General features: G+C 42.9%; 2 long non-coding RNA genes across 3 annotated transcripts in view; both read right to left on the bottom strand.

Moving 5' to 3' along the window:
- Nucleotides 1–16,327, bottom strand: part of LOC128322665 (uncharacterized) — a 63,379-nt gene that overhangs the window by 18,587 nt on the left and 28,465 nt on the right. The window contains exon 1 of one of the 2 annotated variants that reach the window (XR_008305870.1): nucleotides 12,919–13,108. The exons of the other annotated variant lie outside the window; for it this stretch is intronic. This is a non-coding gene — a long non-coding RNA (uncharacterized LOC128322665). Of the gene's footprint in view, nucleotides 1–12,918; nucleotides 13,109–16,327 lie in introns of those variants that run through there. 2 annotated transcript variants of the gene reach the window in all.
- Nucleotides 13,440–15,384, bottom strand: LOC128322663 (uncharacterized). Its single transcript, XR_008305861.1, has 2 exons — nucleotides 14,171–15,384; nucleotides 13,440–14,063 (listed from the first exon to the last, which is right to left on the bottom strand). It is a non-coding gene; the product is annotated as an uncharacterized LOC128322663 (long non-coding RNA).

Here is a 16,327-nt window from a genome sequence, read left to right as displayed (position 1 = left end):
GATGCCTGCTCTAAACCATTGAAAAACTTCCTAGAACATAAACTGAGTAGTACCTCACTGCCTTGTGGGTGGGAGGGGGTGTAGTTGGCACATGGCAGTTGATAATTGGCACTGTCCAAAGACAGTCAAAATGAATAGAAGAAATGAAGGTGTGTAATGAATCCTTATAGGGATTCATTGAGGAAAAGTTACTATACACCAAAGAATCCAAACACTTGAAAAATAGTGACCACACATTTTGCTTCATAAGTCCACTTCTACAAGGGCTAGAGCTTAGGGCCCCCCCCCCCCCCCCCGCTTTTTAAATGAAGGCTGGGAATCTGGGGAAATTAATAGGCAGAATCCAAATATCAAATCAATTCGAAACGAATCTGGCACAATTCAATTTGGACCTGAATCTATCCAATAAACCACAGGGATTATTTGTTCTGTCTCCAAATCACCCAAATCAGCTATATTTGAGTACAAATCCATTTGTACCCAAATCGATTCATACATCCCTATTGGTGTGTATGTTCAGGGCACTCCCCTACATTTCAGGTTTTAGTTCCAGCTCAGTCCCTGCACCCAATGCAACATAGGCCAGGTGCAGAATAAAATGCAAATTCTGCCTTGAAGTTTGCAATGGCAGAAAAGGTTGATGTCCATATTCAGGATACAAATCTACATTTCAAGTTCAAAATCCAGCTTTATCCCCCATATTTGTTTTCAAGGAATCCAATCCCCTGAGGACAGATCTCAGAATGTACTTGGTACATACAGTACATTGATGACATAGTTCCCTATCTGAAGGTCTAATGATGTTTGTCCTGTTCTAGAGGGGAGGGAGAAAACATGTAAATGCATTGTGGAATCTGAAGGGACCCTGGACTTTACAGGTATATCTGAATTTATTGTTATGTACAAATCTCAACCAATAACAAAAAGCTGTCTTTGTTGCTGAAATTGGTTCAGTTGTTTTTACCCCTTCCTAAAAGTGTTCACACAATCATTCAGGAGGGCAGCATGCAGGCGGTGGGGGGAGGCTGCAAAACCTTCCCTTCCCCCCAGACAATCCCTCGAACATTGCTGGGAGTGTGGACCGCTCTCCCAGATAAGCAGCGCTACACCAGGCAGTGTGGAGCTCCGGAGGCCAGGATGACATATCCCGGAGGCCGGGATGAACGTGCACCAAGTGTGATGCATTGGGGGATTTCTGCAGGGGACAGGTAGTCTAGGTGCCTGGCTCTGTGTCTCCTTGGGCTGCGTGCAGCCCAATGAAACACATGACTGTGGAGACCGAGTTAAGGGAGCGCTCGCTCTCTTAACTCCGACTAGAAGCTGGGCTAAATGGCCAGGCTATCCCAATCCCGGTGGTTCTCATGTGCAGCCTAACCCAGGCTAGGCTTCCCTAGCTTGGGTTCGGCTGTGTTTGAGAACAGCCCCACTATGTTTCCATTTTGTTTGAAGCAAAGTGTTCCAGTCTTTCCTAACCCAAGAATCCATAGCCCTGGACTTACAATTCTGGCACTATCCAACAAATTAGTTATTCATTTTCTAATTTTTTTCCATTAATAACACCATTAACACAACCCAGAAGACAAAGAAGTGAATTTAACAGAAGATCACAGCCTGTCATATCATCCATAATTATAATAACTTTGATCTAGAGAAGCCCTAATTTTATTGCGCTTCCAATAACATGTGAAGATCATCTGTGTTCACAGAGTTACATCTGCCGCAAGTGTCCTTTTGGGTAAGTTGCATTTTCTTTAATTTAACAGATGTAAGGTACTGTCTTTAAACCCTGCTTAAAATCAGAGTTTTAAATGATTTTCTTTCAAGTTAGTAGAGATTAAATATTTCAGCTCTGGTGGGATTTTTGTCCCACAGTACTTTCAGTCTTTACTAGGACACCGTAATATAGAGATAAAATACCATTTATTCCTTTCTGTTTCCTGGTCCCAGGGTAACAAAATCAGCTGGTTAGCACTTCAGGACAAGCCAACATTCTGAAAATGCTTCTTGACTGAATCTGCCACCGGGAGATTCTATCACCGGGACTACTATCTTTGTTGTCCTCTGGCACTACATTAAACCATGTGAGCAGCTAGGGGACTATTTTGAATGGGCAAATGAGGAGAAAGGGTTAAACATCCTATCAGCCCCACCCCGCCCAACTCTTCTTCTCCCAGTTGCAATTCCAAGACTGCATTTCATTAAAAGAAAAAGAATATGACAAGGGAAAAGAAGCAGGCAACAGCACGTTGTACCTCTTTTGGCCCTGGAAGTCCAAACAAGTTCGGAAGGGTGTTTGGCCTTGCCCAGATATGTGGGTCGATTTGAAAGCTTTGCAAGGATTCTTGCCCTATGCAAGGGTATGGGATGACGTTTGGGTGGGATTCAGACTTGCCCAATGAAAAGAGGTGAGCTGGTCTTGTGGTAGCAAGCATGACTTGTCCCCTTAGCTAAGCAGGGTCCACCCTGGTTGCACATGCATGGGAGACTAGAAGTGTGAGCACTTTAAGATATTCCCCTCAGGGGATGGAGCCGCTCTTAGGAAGTGCATCTAGGTTCCAAATTCCCTCCCTGGCTTCTCCAAGATAGGGCTGAGAGAGATTCCTGCCTGCAACCTTGGAGAAGCCGCTGCCAGTCTGTGAACACAATACTGAGCTAGATAGACCAATGGGCTGACTCAGTATATGGCAGCTTCCTATGTTCCTATGTAATACAAACAAGCATATGGCTTCCTCCCCACCACCACACAGTGACTTTTAGGTTTTGAATGGGCATTTTGTGCCATCCCACATAAAGGACAGACTTTGGGTGCTTGGATCGGAGTCTGGCTTTACTCAAATGTATAGTGCAACTTATGAGGTGCTGCCAGTAGCATCTGGCTTTATCCAATGGAGGAAGGGGGACTGTTTGAATTTTTGGATTGGATTCTTTCCTTCTTAAAAACTGTTCTGTAATATTCAAGGTTTGCATGGGCATTAGTCTTGCCCCAAGATGAGGAATGATTTTAAGAGGTGCATGCCTGAAATGAAATCACAGCAATTTCTGCTTAGAATTGCCACAAGCACATAATACTTTGTTTTCACCTGGATGATTAAAGCATAGGGGACACTGGCCTGATGAACGTTGAGAAACCCTGATGTGCTTCATACATGTCCTCTGGAGATGCAGGCTGTGCTTCAGGTGTGTGATCTGTCCTCCAACTCCTTCCTGTTTACTCACAATAATGGCACAGTCACACAATACATACTTGCCTTTCTCGCATGTGCTGAATGAGATCATACACAGGCAGGGATTGCTGGCATTTCAGGCTTTATGGAAGCCAGCTATCATATTTACTTCTGCCTGGCAGGGAGAGGCATTTTGTGATTTGAACTCCTAGCAATATGTGGTTACTGACAAAAGGGGCACAAGCACATTTGGGATGTGCAAAATGATTCAGGTACAAATCGTTGTGTACCCAAATCTAGCTGATTCAGGTGATTTGGAGACAAAACAAATCATCTCTGTGGTCCATTGGCTAGATTCAGGTACAAATCGAATCCTGCCTGATTCAATTTGAATTGATTTGAGATTCAGATCTCTCCTATTAATTCCCCCAGATTCCCAGCTTTCATTTAAAAAAAAAAAAAAAAAAGCTAAGCTGTAGTCCTTGTAGAAGTGGAGTTATGGAGCAAAATGTGTGGTCACTATTTTTCAAGTGTTAGGGATTCATTGAGGAAAAGTTATACACCAAAGAATCCAATGAGAATTCATAACACACCTTCATTTCTTCTGTTCATTTTGACTGTCTTTGGACAGTGTCAACTGTCAACTGCCATGTACCAACTACACCCCCTCCCACTCACAAGGCTGTGAGGTACTACTCAGTTTATGTTCTAGGACGTTTTTCGATTGTTTAGAGTCTTTGGTGTCTAATAAGCTTTCCTTATAATGAATCCCATAATGAGGGTACTACTCAGTTTATGTTCAAGGATTTTTTTTCAAGTGTTTAGGCTCTTTGGTGTCTAATAACCTTTCATCATAATGAAACTCTATGAGGATTCATTACACACCAAAGAATCGAAACACCTCAAAAATTCCTAAAATATAAACTGAGTACCCAGTGGCTTGTGGGCTGGGGGGTAGTTGGAACATGGGATACCACTAATTCCCCATCCCCACCTGCAAAGCAGTGGGGGGGGGGGGATGAACAGAAGAAATGAAGGTGTGTAATGAAGACACTAAAGAATCTAAACACTTCAAAAAAAACAACCCTAAAAAATAAACTGAGTATCCCTCTGTGTGTGTGTGGTTGATACATGGCAGTTGACAGTTGGCACTGTCCAATGATAGTCAAATTGAACAGAAGAAACGAAGGCGTTTCCTCACAGGGATTCATTATGAGGAAAAGTTATTAGACAAAGAATCTAAACATTTCAATATTCCTAAAAATTAAAATGAGTACCCCACTGCCTTGCAGGTGTGTGTGTGTGGGGGGGGTGTAGTTGGCTCATGACAGTTGGCACTGTCCAGTGACAGTCAAAATGAACATAAGACATGAAGGTGTGCAATGAATCCTCATAGGGATTCATTATGAGGAAAAATTATTAGACACCAAAGACATCCAAACACTTGAAAAATGATGACTGTACATTTTGCTCCATAACTCACTTCTACAAGGGCTAGCACTTAGCTTTTTATATATATATATAAAAAAGAAAGCTGGGGATCTGGTTTAGGGTTAGGATATGGCAACTTTGAATCCCCATTGTTTCCTATGGCGGAAATGTTCAAAATCAGTAAAAACTAAAGAAATTCATTAAAAAAACAAGTGTCTCACTGCCTTGAAATTTGGGTGGTAGGTGGCATCCATGGGGACCTACCCACCACCCAAATTTGGTGCCCCTAGAACCTTGTTAAGTGGTCTGAATTGGTCTGAATCAAATCAAATAAAAGCAAATACAAATTGAATCTGGGGAGGTTTGGAGGGGGTAGATTTGGATACAAAACAAATCAGAGGTGATTTGTTTTGGGCACAAATAGAATCAAAAAAATCGATTTGTGCACATCCCTAAAGCACATGCTGGTGCATCATTGTCTTTTCTCCAATGTGGAGGGCGAGATGATATACTTGCAGGGGACGCTGGCATGGGTAGTTTTGGTAAACCCTGTGATCTTATTTTTCTACATGTAGCTCAGAGAGTTAGTTAGTGCATGCTCCAAATGTACAATCTAGGCTCACAGCCATTTTGGGTCCTTTAAAGAGTGGCACAAACACACAACACATCATTTCTTTAGCCCTGATTTGAAGGATGAGAAGATATGCAGGCTGCTGTTCTGTCCCCAGCGGAAATTGGGGTCAATTAGATGGCTCTCATCTGCATCCTAAACCCAAATGTCACCCACTACCAAAACTGGTACATCAACAGTTATATGTTGGGCCAAAGTCCAATTGTTTATTTGAATCTGAAATTATTGTTTGTACTCCATAGAATAGTATGCCAAGGCAAATTGCCATCCTATTTGATTCAATATAATTTATCCAACTATTTCTGATGGCTCACCGCCATCTCAATAAAACAAGTCATCCTGTACTATGAACGTTGGTGAACAACACCCTAATGATCAATGCAAAATATTTCTCTACTTTTAGTGTTTTTTCTTTATTTTTGCTTTAATAAACTGTTGTTTTCATAAAAAGCACTACAGTGTAAAAAATAATAATTTAATAAATTCAGTTTTATTATGCCCACATCAATAGCTTTAAGATAATTTCTACCAGATTCCTGTGCTCATATTTTGCTTTCGGGGCCTGATCTTGATGGGAAATGAAACTGTACTACTAATTTGAGAAGGGAACTGAGCATAAACAAACATAGCGGCAGCATTCATTTATATCAAATATAAGGTCGCTGCTGTGCTCTGCCTGTTCTGTCTCCTGGGAGGGAAGCGAAGTGCTATTTACTTACTCTTTTAAAGCCCTCTCATATTAAAAGCTAAACCAAGGGTAACACAGTTAGGAAGGAAGTCTAAGGCTTAACATAACAATACTTACACACGTGCTCCTTGTAGCACTACCGAGTCACTGCTTTTCTATTTTGAGTTGCAAGTGAAATTGCAGGACTATTTTCACACCAGCGGATTTTTGTATGCATTTATAGCACTGTTCAAAAAGTCTATCTAAACAGACATAACAGTAGGGTTGTGCACAGACCGTTTGGTGTGGTTCAGTCCGAATTTGGACCTGATTCGGACCGAACTGCAGATATGCGGACCAGTTAGGTCAAACCGATCAGTTGGGTCATTTGGTTTTATGAACAAGCTCAAACCAGTTTAATGCGGTTTATGATCGAACGGCTCAAACCGGCCCGGTTCGCAGCGGTCCATTTTGCGATCAAACTGGTTCTGCACGTCCCTACAGAACACTAAAAACAGCATGGTCATTGTGCAGCTGTAATGCTGTTCTCAAAGAAGATCAGTTTTTCTGATGTGACAGTTTAAGCACAGGGAAAGTGCAGGCTGACCATGGATGGATGGTGATGCCCCTGTAAAATGTGAATAAACAAGGTGCGGCAATTTCAGACCAAACATATCATCTGGAATTACTCTACATTTAAAAAAACTAAGTGGAGATTTAAAGTTCCCTATAGGTTAACTATATATTTAATCCTCAGTGGTAGGATTTTTGTTCCTTCAACCTTAGATCATTAGTAAGACTTAGCAGACTGAACTAGATGAACTAGATCTGAGATAGCTATGCATAGGATCTGCTGTGGTCTGGGAGTTTTTTTAAAACTTAAAACAAGTGTTGGGGTGTGGGTTTCAACATAGAATGGAGGAGCCCCTCCTCACATTGGTGTTACACTCTGCTGACTAGTGCTCAACTCATGGAAGCCTGGAAGGTGTGGCCTGCAGGTGTGTTGGCAGTGGGGCATGGTTAGTTGGCATGCTCCCATTTGCCCATCCCCTCATGGCTCCTCACAGGCAGCATACCACCCAAACAGGGCTTGAAAATTCAAGTGAACAGTCTTGGGTTCACTTTCATCAGTGAAAAAGGCCTGAGTTGCCATTCTGTTGTCTAGAGTCTGGTAACTCATTGTCCTCTTCCTTCCTCAGAGAGGTATCTGGGGTGTTCCCTCTCTGGTGCCAGATTCAAGGGACCATGAGATCACGTCAGATCATCTTGGCTTGAAGACATTCTTTGCAGACTAGGCTAGGCTAATCATAATACAAAGGTTTGTAATTGTGTGAACTGTATCAGTCATTTTTGTCATGTGGTGTTTGGATCAGACAACCAAGATGACTGAAGTCATGACATGTTGTGCGACACTTAAGCACCTAGCTCTCCTATTCACCAAACTGATTTCTCATTTCACGATTTCCCTGTTTCATTTTCTCATTACATCTTAATGTTGTTTCTGTCTGTATCTCACACCTTAATGCACCTTGCTTGTATTCTGGCTATTAATTTCCACCATTAATAAGACATTGGTGAGGAATAAGGGAATTATTTGCATACCAACAAAAATTAACGAGTTTAAATGATTAAAAATAAATGAAGCTAACTGATTCCCCAAAGGGATCACAATCTAAAAAGAAACAAAAGAAATACCCAGAGGTTTTCCAATAGCAATTTACTCCTACTTCACTACGACTAGGGTTGTGGGGAGTTCAGATTAGGGGGGATCATTTACAGTGACTTTAATACAGTAAGGTACTGCTCATACACCCAGTGGTGTTATTAAGATTTTTTTCATGACTGGCCCTTAATGCATAATATGTGTATCTTTTAAAGGTTGCAGATGATGATACATCTTTAGGCTGACCGGTTAATTTGCATCATTCCCCTCTGCACAAATGTCTTGAAGGGCAGCTTGCAAAAACTTAGATCTGAGCTGTCTAGAAGCTCTGGTTTCACCTGCATTCACTGTACTCACTTTACAAGCTGAGGTCTGTAAAGCACTCTGCTTGCATCTAGCATTTGAGGTTGTGCAAGACTTGCTGTTCAGAAGCTGAACCTGCTGGATCTCGGTGATATATTTGGCAACACTGCTCAGCTCTTTTGCAAGCTATGCTGAGCAGTATTACAAACAAAGTAGGCTCAGCAATTAGACAGTGTTCTTTTAACTGCCAGTTAGAATGTATGGGGAAGTTTGATGGAAATGAACCTGACTAGACATAACACAAATTCAAGAGATCAGATTTCCAAATTGAAGAAAAGGAGATCAGCCCTAATTTTAAAATATCAGTCCAATGCAGAACTGAATGGCAGCAACCACAGTCCAAATGTAATGCACTCCCACACTGAGGGTATTGGTTGGTGCTCTTGACCAGTAACTACTGACCTCTCCGTCAAAACTTACTCTTTGAAGGGTGTTATCTGACCTTCCAGTTAACAACCCCAGAGGCAAAAGTGTGTTAGATGAACTGCATTTGTGGCAATGGCACCTAGATGATCACCCTTTGGGGGAAGGTAGGTAGGGGTAGAGTCTAGCCTCCCGCCTCCCACTTCTTTTTCAGAGTAACTCCACAACAGCACTAGTTGCTGACCTGAAGTTAAGTCTTAAACTTAAACACTTGTCTTCTCTATTCACTTTTGAGCTTCAGTTTCAATTAGCTTCACTGTATGGTTTTCGTGCATTGGTGCAGTGCAGAGGTGTCTAAGTGGTAAAGCTCTGAAGAGGAGCTTGGTATTAAGAATACCAATCGTATTAAATCAGTTGTGCCTGCTACAGTTTGTTAAGCAAATATTTCCATAGGGCTTTTATTTGGGGTAACTGCTGAATCATTTCAATTAGTTTAACAGGTAAAAGCAATGGCATAAAAGGAACTGGAGAGATTTTCAAGGCCCTGGACATAAAATGGACTGATGAAAGACAAAAGAAGGGGGAAAGGCTTTCCATAAGGGCCAGATCCCGCTCAAGCTGCACTTTGTTGTATGCAACTAGTGGCACCGACACTGAGTGAGGATGTGCACCCACATCTGTATCTGAGGGCTGATTAACATATGCAACATCACATGATAACAATAACAACAACAAATATTGATATACCGCTTTTCAGCAAAAGGTTCTAAAGTGGTTTTCACAGAGAAATAATAAATAAATAAGATGGCTCCCTGTCCCCAAAGGGCTCACAATCTAAAAAGAAACATAAGATACACACTAGCAACAGTCACTGGAGGTACTGTGCTGGCGGTGGATAGGGCCGGTTACTCCCTCCCTGCTCAATAAAGAGAATCACCATGTTAAAAAGGTGCCTCTTTGCCCAGTTAGCAGGGGTAACTGACAAGGTAATATTGCTCTTGGCCAATAGCCTGTCACAATATGGTTTTCTAATTCAGATACCTGTTATTAACAACAAACCCTTCTTCATCTTTGTATTTGTAGGTCTGGCTGAGGGCACTGCAGGTCCAAAAATGGCATGTGCAAAGCAGCCATCACAAATGAAAGGCAGATAGATTTTCATATTATCTAATATCTCCTCAGTGGAAGTTGAACAGGTCAAAAAATATTTCCAGTGGAAGTACTTCACGCTTGTGAGTCCCCAAGTGATAAGTCATCAAGTGATGAGATGACTATGCATGTGTGAATTAGGTAGGCAACCTGTGCCATTGCCATTTAAAAGCTGCAAGATGTCTGAAGTTTGTTGAACCTGTCGGCAAGTCATTGCTGTGACTGAAGTTTAGTAATAGGGCTGACAAGGTCATACGCTCTGTCTTGGCCAACAGCCCATCACAATATGGTTTTCGAATTCAGATACTTGTTATTAACAACAAGCCCTTCTTCATCTTTGTATTTGTAGGTCTGGCTGGGGACATTGCAGGTCTAAAAATGAGCAGCCCAAGGGGACTAGCCTTAAATTTTAGGCTCAGAATCACAAAGAACTGCTGTATGTGAATGTACTGAACCTGCCTGTGTGTTCCTGGTTTACAAATGATGGAAATGAAAGGGTTTTTGGTGTGTGTGTGTGTTAAGCAAAGGTGAGCTGAAGCATAGAAACTGCAGGTAACACATGCTTGAGAGGAGTAATTAGATTTACTGGATTCTTTTCAGAGAATGGCATAAACTGAATAGCTAACTGTAGTTGTGCTTAATGGAAATAATCCAGAATGTAGCCCCAGCAATGCAAAGCTTTACAGATAAACCAGATCAGTGTCTGAAAGACCTCTTTTCAGGCCCCCTCCTACTAGCAGATTCAAAACTGCATAATCATGCCACACTAGTTGACTGACTGAAGTATCTTCTGTGAGGAGATCATGCATGCATTTGTTCAAAAGTAGAATGAGGAACATCTTGCCACAGGAGATGTAGCTATCTGTCTGTCTCCCTCTTAGAGTTCCACCATCAACTAAAGACTTTATGTGTCCAAAAAGCTTTTCATTTATCTGATTGATGGTGATCAATGTGAGGAACAAATACATCGAAAGCAGTAGATGAAACCAGTAAAAAGAGCCAATCAAAAAACAAAATATTCCGAGCCTACTGAGAGCCGAGCACCTAGAGTGCTTGCCTCAAGGGAGAATCCCTCGAAGCATATCTGGAGATCCAAAGCAATTGGTCCTATCCAACCCCAGCACAGCAGTGGCTGTTGCTGGTGTGTCCTATGCTTCTTGTTTTAGATTGTGAGCCCTTTGGGGACAGACAAGCATCTTATTTATGTACTTTCCTATGTAAACCATTTTGAGAACTTTGGTTGAAGAGCGGTATATAAACATTTGTTGTTGTTGTTGTTGTTGTTGTTGTTGTTGTAGAAGTAATGAGTCCTGGCCTCCAGATATGCCTCAAGGGATTCCCCTTTCTGCTGGGCGCTCTAGGTGTTCTGCTCTCTGTATGCTCGGGCTGCCTGCAGCATGAGCAAACACACGTCCCCGGACCTGGGATAAAGGGTGTGCTTGCGCCTTTTAACCCAGGTAAAAGCCTGGGTTAAAAACTCAGGCTATCAGGGGAGGCAGCAATGGGATCAGCCTTGATCTTGGTGCTGCACATGAGCAGCACAGCCTCAGTGTGTATTATTTGTGCTTTGATGAATCTGCTCATAGCACAGTTGAAAAGCTACAGGATTTCCTACAGGATTTCCCTATGCAGCCAGGATGCATGCCATCTTGTGGAATAGCTGGTAGATGAATGTTGCTACTAAAACAGCCATTCCAAATGGGGCCACTATCGAAAACTCACAAAAGATTGTGCACAAAATCAGGCCAATCATTTAGTTTGTACCTCTGCTCGGAGACTTGAAATCCCACATCTAAAAGATCCCCATGACTTTCCTTTCAAATATCTAAAGAAGCCAGGAGGAGACTGTACAATCTCTCTACATGGCCTATTTCACCACTGAACTGCTCTTACAGTTAGTGGATTTTCAGCCTGACCCTTCATATGCTTAAACGGAAGTCATTTCTGCTGAATTCAGTGGCACTTACTGCCAAGTATGAGTGCAGAGGGCTGCATCCTGTGCTTCTTCGCTTAATGTCACTGTTCTCAACATATAAGCAGTTGTCCATAAGGAAGCAAGAAAGATTGCTAAGGAGTCTATAAGCTCCTCTATGACCACATCCTCAGCCTTGTTTGTCTCTGTCTGTGCACTGGGCTATGAGGCAAATGCAACATACTCTGTGTGGTCCTTTACGTGTTTCAGGTGTCTTACCATGAGTTTGCACAATCACATTTTACAGGGAAATGTCACCATATGGTAAAACATTCCAGTGATTCCTTAATGTGCCCTCGTATGTGAACAGAAATACAACCACACAAATATGGTTGAAGCTACACAATGCTTGTTATGCAGTTAAATCTGTTTTGCTTGTTTGCCATATGGGGCGAATTTCAAAGAACAAGTAACCATGGAAGAATTAAAGGCACCAGCCCTCTCGAAAGAAAGATTCCATCAATCCATTCCCTATTGTAAGCTCTTTTCAACTAGGAATGCATTTCCTAATTCATGCCATCTGAAATAAAATAAAGAAAAAGCAAAGGGATCACCACTGAGAGGGAACCTGTACATTTGATAGTAATATGCCTGACACACAGAGCACTGATGTAAGCAACCCTATGAACACTGTCAGACTAACGTAAACAATACAAATTGCAATGAAATGAGAAATATACATGAATACCAACAAAGGCAGAAGGGACTAATGCAGCTAGACGTGGGGGATGCTGATAGCTTTGTAGAGGGTACAGATCTGCTCCTAAAGCTGAAGCAGTTTGAAAGACACCGATTATGGAGTAAAAGGCTATCAACCAACCCCAGTAGTCAAAATGATCAGAGGGAAGAAACTGGATATGTTTTGAGGCTCCAAGACACCCTAAGCCTTAGCTGATTTGTACTGGAAGACAGGGAATAAGGTACCCCTTTATTGCCCCGTGTTGCATACTTGTTCTTTAGCATCCAGTAATGGCAATCATCATATAAGGGAATAACGTACTAGATATCAATATCTATTGGCTTAATCCCGTAACAATGATCTACTATCATTTTCCAGGCAGTTGCAAAGAAAAAGGTATATTTAAGTCATATTCCTGGCTTAAATGGCAGGAATGGATGGTGGGGGGTGGGGAAGTATTTTGATTTCTGACAAAACTCACATGATGAATCTGGGGCATATAACCTTACATGTTTATTTAGCAGAGGAAGAGCAACTGGCCCTATCCACCCCCAGCACAGCATCCCTCCAGTGGCTGTTGTTGGTGGCTGTCTTAGGTTTCCTTTTTTTTAATATTGTGAGCCCTTTGGGGACAGGGAGCCATTTTATTTATTTATATCTATGTAAACTGCTTTCGGGGACTTATGTTGAAAAGCAGTCTATAAAATATTTGTTGAATTCATATTCATGTGTAACACTCCCAGCAATGATGCTGGCACGAACGAGAGCTGAATGATTTGCCATTTGATAGCTTGGCAGGCCTAATGAGAGGAGCATTTGCCTCCATGGCAGCCTACCTGACAGAATTCCTCACATCGCTCATCAAGATCTACTTTTGGATTCAATCGGAGGCCTAGTCAGCACCTGGATGAGGCCTAGTCAGAACCTGGATGGCAGTTTATCTAGGCACCCCACATACTCCACTTGCTTTGGAAGGAGCGTGGGATACAAGTATCAGTATCTTTTCTGGCACAGATCACATGGCTGCTCCATATGCCTCATCTCTCCACTCAGTCCGTTGAGGATGTCTGTTTGTTCATTTGCCTGTGCAAAGCAATCCTCTAGTTCTCTGTTCCTGCTAATCGGCAAACGGAGAATAATTTTCGTTTACAGGCATTTTTGCAAACAATACAGAAAAGAAAAGTGGGGGGGGGGCAGGCAGTCAAGGCAAGGAAGGCGGGGTGGGGAGGGCACCATAAGGAGAAAAGCAAACAAGGAGACAGACCTCAAAAAGGACAGCTGTACATGCACACACCCTATGCAACATAACTTGTGGGTTCTGAAGAACTCAAACCTCAGTGGAATTTGTAAGAGAGCATTAAAGGTAAAACAAGTGATAAATGTATTTTATTTATGCAAAATATTCATATATTTTATATGAATTCAAAATAAAATATTCAAAATATTTTATGTATGCAAATATTCATTAACAGAAACATTTAACTTAGCAGTTCTCACACATGCCTTTCCCACTCCCTTTTGTCTTTAAAAAGTCCAATACTCAACGAATCCAATCCGCTTTGGGAAGAAGGAAAGTAAAACAATTGCCCAGTTTGAACTCCTGGCATAATCCAGCTCTTCTGTTTTCAGGATTCTGTTTTCATGCTATTCCAAATACCAGGCGATTGTACTGGAACAGTCGTCTTTCCGTGTTGATGGTCAAAAATTTCCTATGTGCTTCTTCCACTTCCATTTGTGGATAATCCTGTGCTAGATTGGGTTTACTAAATTTCCATCCACCGGAGAATATATCTCCAATATGAGGCAAGGAATAATGTTCAAGTCTCAACATAGGATTGATGGTCATTTTGAAGTCACCACAAATCCATACTGAGCCATTCTGTATGATGATGGAAGCAATCCGTGTAGCCCACTCACTCCAATCAACCTTAGGCAATATGCCCATGGTTTCAAGTCTTTCAAGTTATTTCGCTACAGCATTCTGCACAGAGATGAAAAAAATTAGAGGGGCCACTGCTACCCCCACCCCCATATAGATATATGGCATATAGATTTAAAATTTGAGACTGGCAATTATACTGAACTTACCACCGAACACACTCCAAGGGGGGTTAGTTTTTGTCCCATGTATGTCTTTAGTTTGATGGCTGTTGAACACATGTGTACTTTGTTGAATTTCTTTTCATATTCTTTCTGGAGGAATGACAGATACAGCCAAGCCAGTGTCTAGTTCCATCCAAAGTGCCTTGCCCTCTTTTTTTGGGGGGGGGAAGGGGGGAGGTAATCCATATGGGCTCTGTATTCTCATTTTGAAAAGAGGCAGAATGTACACACGTAATACTTAAAGCAGCTAACTCTTCTTCTCTGCTGTCATCATTGCCCTCTAGTACCTGTAGGCTGCAATAGCTGCTCCAACACTGCTGTACATCACTGTTGCTGGAATGGTGTGGGGCCTTACTATTGCTCCTAAGTGATGTGGCAGACCGACACAGTGATTGTACATGCCCCTTTTTCCCCACACTGCCAGCATGTCACATTTGGGAGGCGGCAGTCAACAGCCTTATGTCCCAGCTTGCCACAACACCCACATTTCCTCTTGGGTTCTGTTTTGCCCTTATGACTCAGAGTGCAATATAGGGGATGGTTGTGAGGCTCACTCATACTCATACTTGCAACTCCTGTGACTCACAGGTAGCTGCTTCCATGGATGAGGCTAGTTCTAAGGCTTTTTTAAAGGTAAGGTCCAATGATGTGAGAAGGCATTTCTGAATGCTTCCATCTCTGAGACCACAAACCAGCTGCTCTCACAGAGCCATTTGCAAGGTGTCTCCAAAGTTACAGGATTCTGCTAGTCTCTGTAATGCAGAAGCATAAGCCACCATGGTTTCTCCAACCATGTTGACTCCTTTTGTGAAATCAAAAGTGTTCAGCAATCTCCAAGGACTTAGATAAAAAATGGTCCTGTAGCAACTTCACCACTTCAGCAAAGGACTTAGAGCATGGCTTATCTGGATATGTCAAACCGTGAAGCAAGCGATATGTTTGACTCCAGGTAGTTTTAAAATGCTGGCACCTTCTTTTCCTCTGGAGTATCATGGAGTACAAAATATTGCTCTAGGTGCTCAGCATATATGGCCCAGTCCTCCACAGAATCATCAAAACTAGCTTAACCTGTGCAGAGCATCTGCACTCTAGTACTTGATTGCTCCGCTCACCCCCTGCCATAGCCCCCCGAGACACAGAGATCTCTCCAACCTCATCTGAGCCACACTCCTGCTCCCCCACCTCTATCCAGTTGCTTCCACCCCCCTCACCCCTCTTGATCACTCCTCCATCCCTTTACTCCATCCCCCTCACCCCTCCATCCCCCTCACTCCGTTGCGGCTGCAGCGTTGCTGGTGCCTGTTAGCCAAGCTGCAGCCCCCTATTCCCAGAGACCTCCCCACCCTCACCCAAACCCTGCTCCTCCCCACAGGAGCAGCAGTGGTTGACTGGGCACTTTCTTGCTGCCACCACCACCATGGCCGCTCGTTCCCCTCAGGCCGCTGACAGGCCTGGGCCCGTCCCTTGCCTGCCTCCCTCTGCCTCAGTAGCCCCAAACAGCAGCAGTGGTTGACTGGGCCCTTCCTTGCTGCCAATAGGCGCCGCCATGACCATTTGTTCCCCTCAGGCCGCTGACAGGCCCATCCCTCTCCCTTCTTTCTTTCTCTTCCCCCTCTTCTTTTTCTCTCTTTCTCTTTCCTCCACTCACTCTTCCCCTCTGTCTTTCTTCCCCTCCCTCCCTCCCTTTCTCTCCCTTCCTGGGTTAACAGATCTTGTTCATCTTGTTTCCTCATCTAATTCACACAATGGCAGCCTCCTTCTCCTGAAGAGGCTCTTTTCTCCCTCACAACCCTTCTCTTTGCAGACCCCTGCCCACTATCCTCTTATATATACAGATTCCTCTTCTCTACAATCAAGAACATCTTCCGACCAGTAATGGTTACATTCCAACTGTCCTTAACCATCACAGGCTCCTCCTCCTTATCTGCATATGGAATCCCCACTGCCCAATCACCATGGTACTTCCACACTCACAGGCTCCTCCCCCCTATCTGCATATGGAATCTCCACTGCCCAGTCACCACAGTGTTTCTGCTTGCGAACTCTCGCAAGAGCTGCCACACACAGGATTAGCCATGGGTATGCCTTAGAGAATTATATATAGAGACGGTCCATACTTTCTCTTTGGGAACCCATATCTAT

This window comes from Hemicordylus capensis, chromosome 4 (genome assembly GCF_027244095.1).
Source record: "Hemicordylus capensis ecotype Gifberg chromosome 4, rHemCap1.1.pri, whole genome shotgun sequence".
NCBI classification, from domain to species: Eukaryota; Metazoa; Chordata; class Lepidosauria; order Squamata; family Cordylidae; genus Hemicordylus; species Hemicordylus capensis.
Note: the sequence above shows the minus strand (reverse complement) of the source record. Positions and strands in the feature narration are given on the sequence as shown.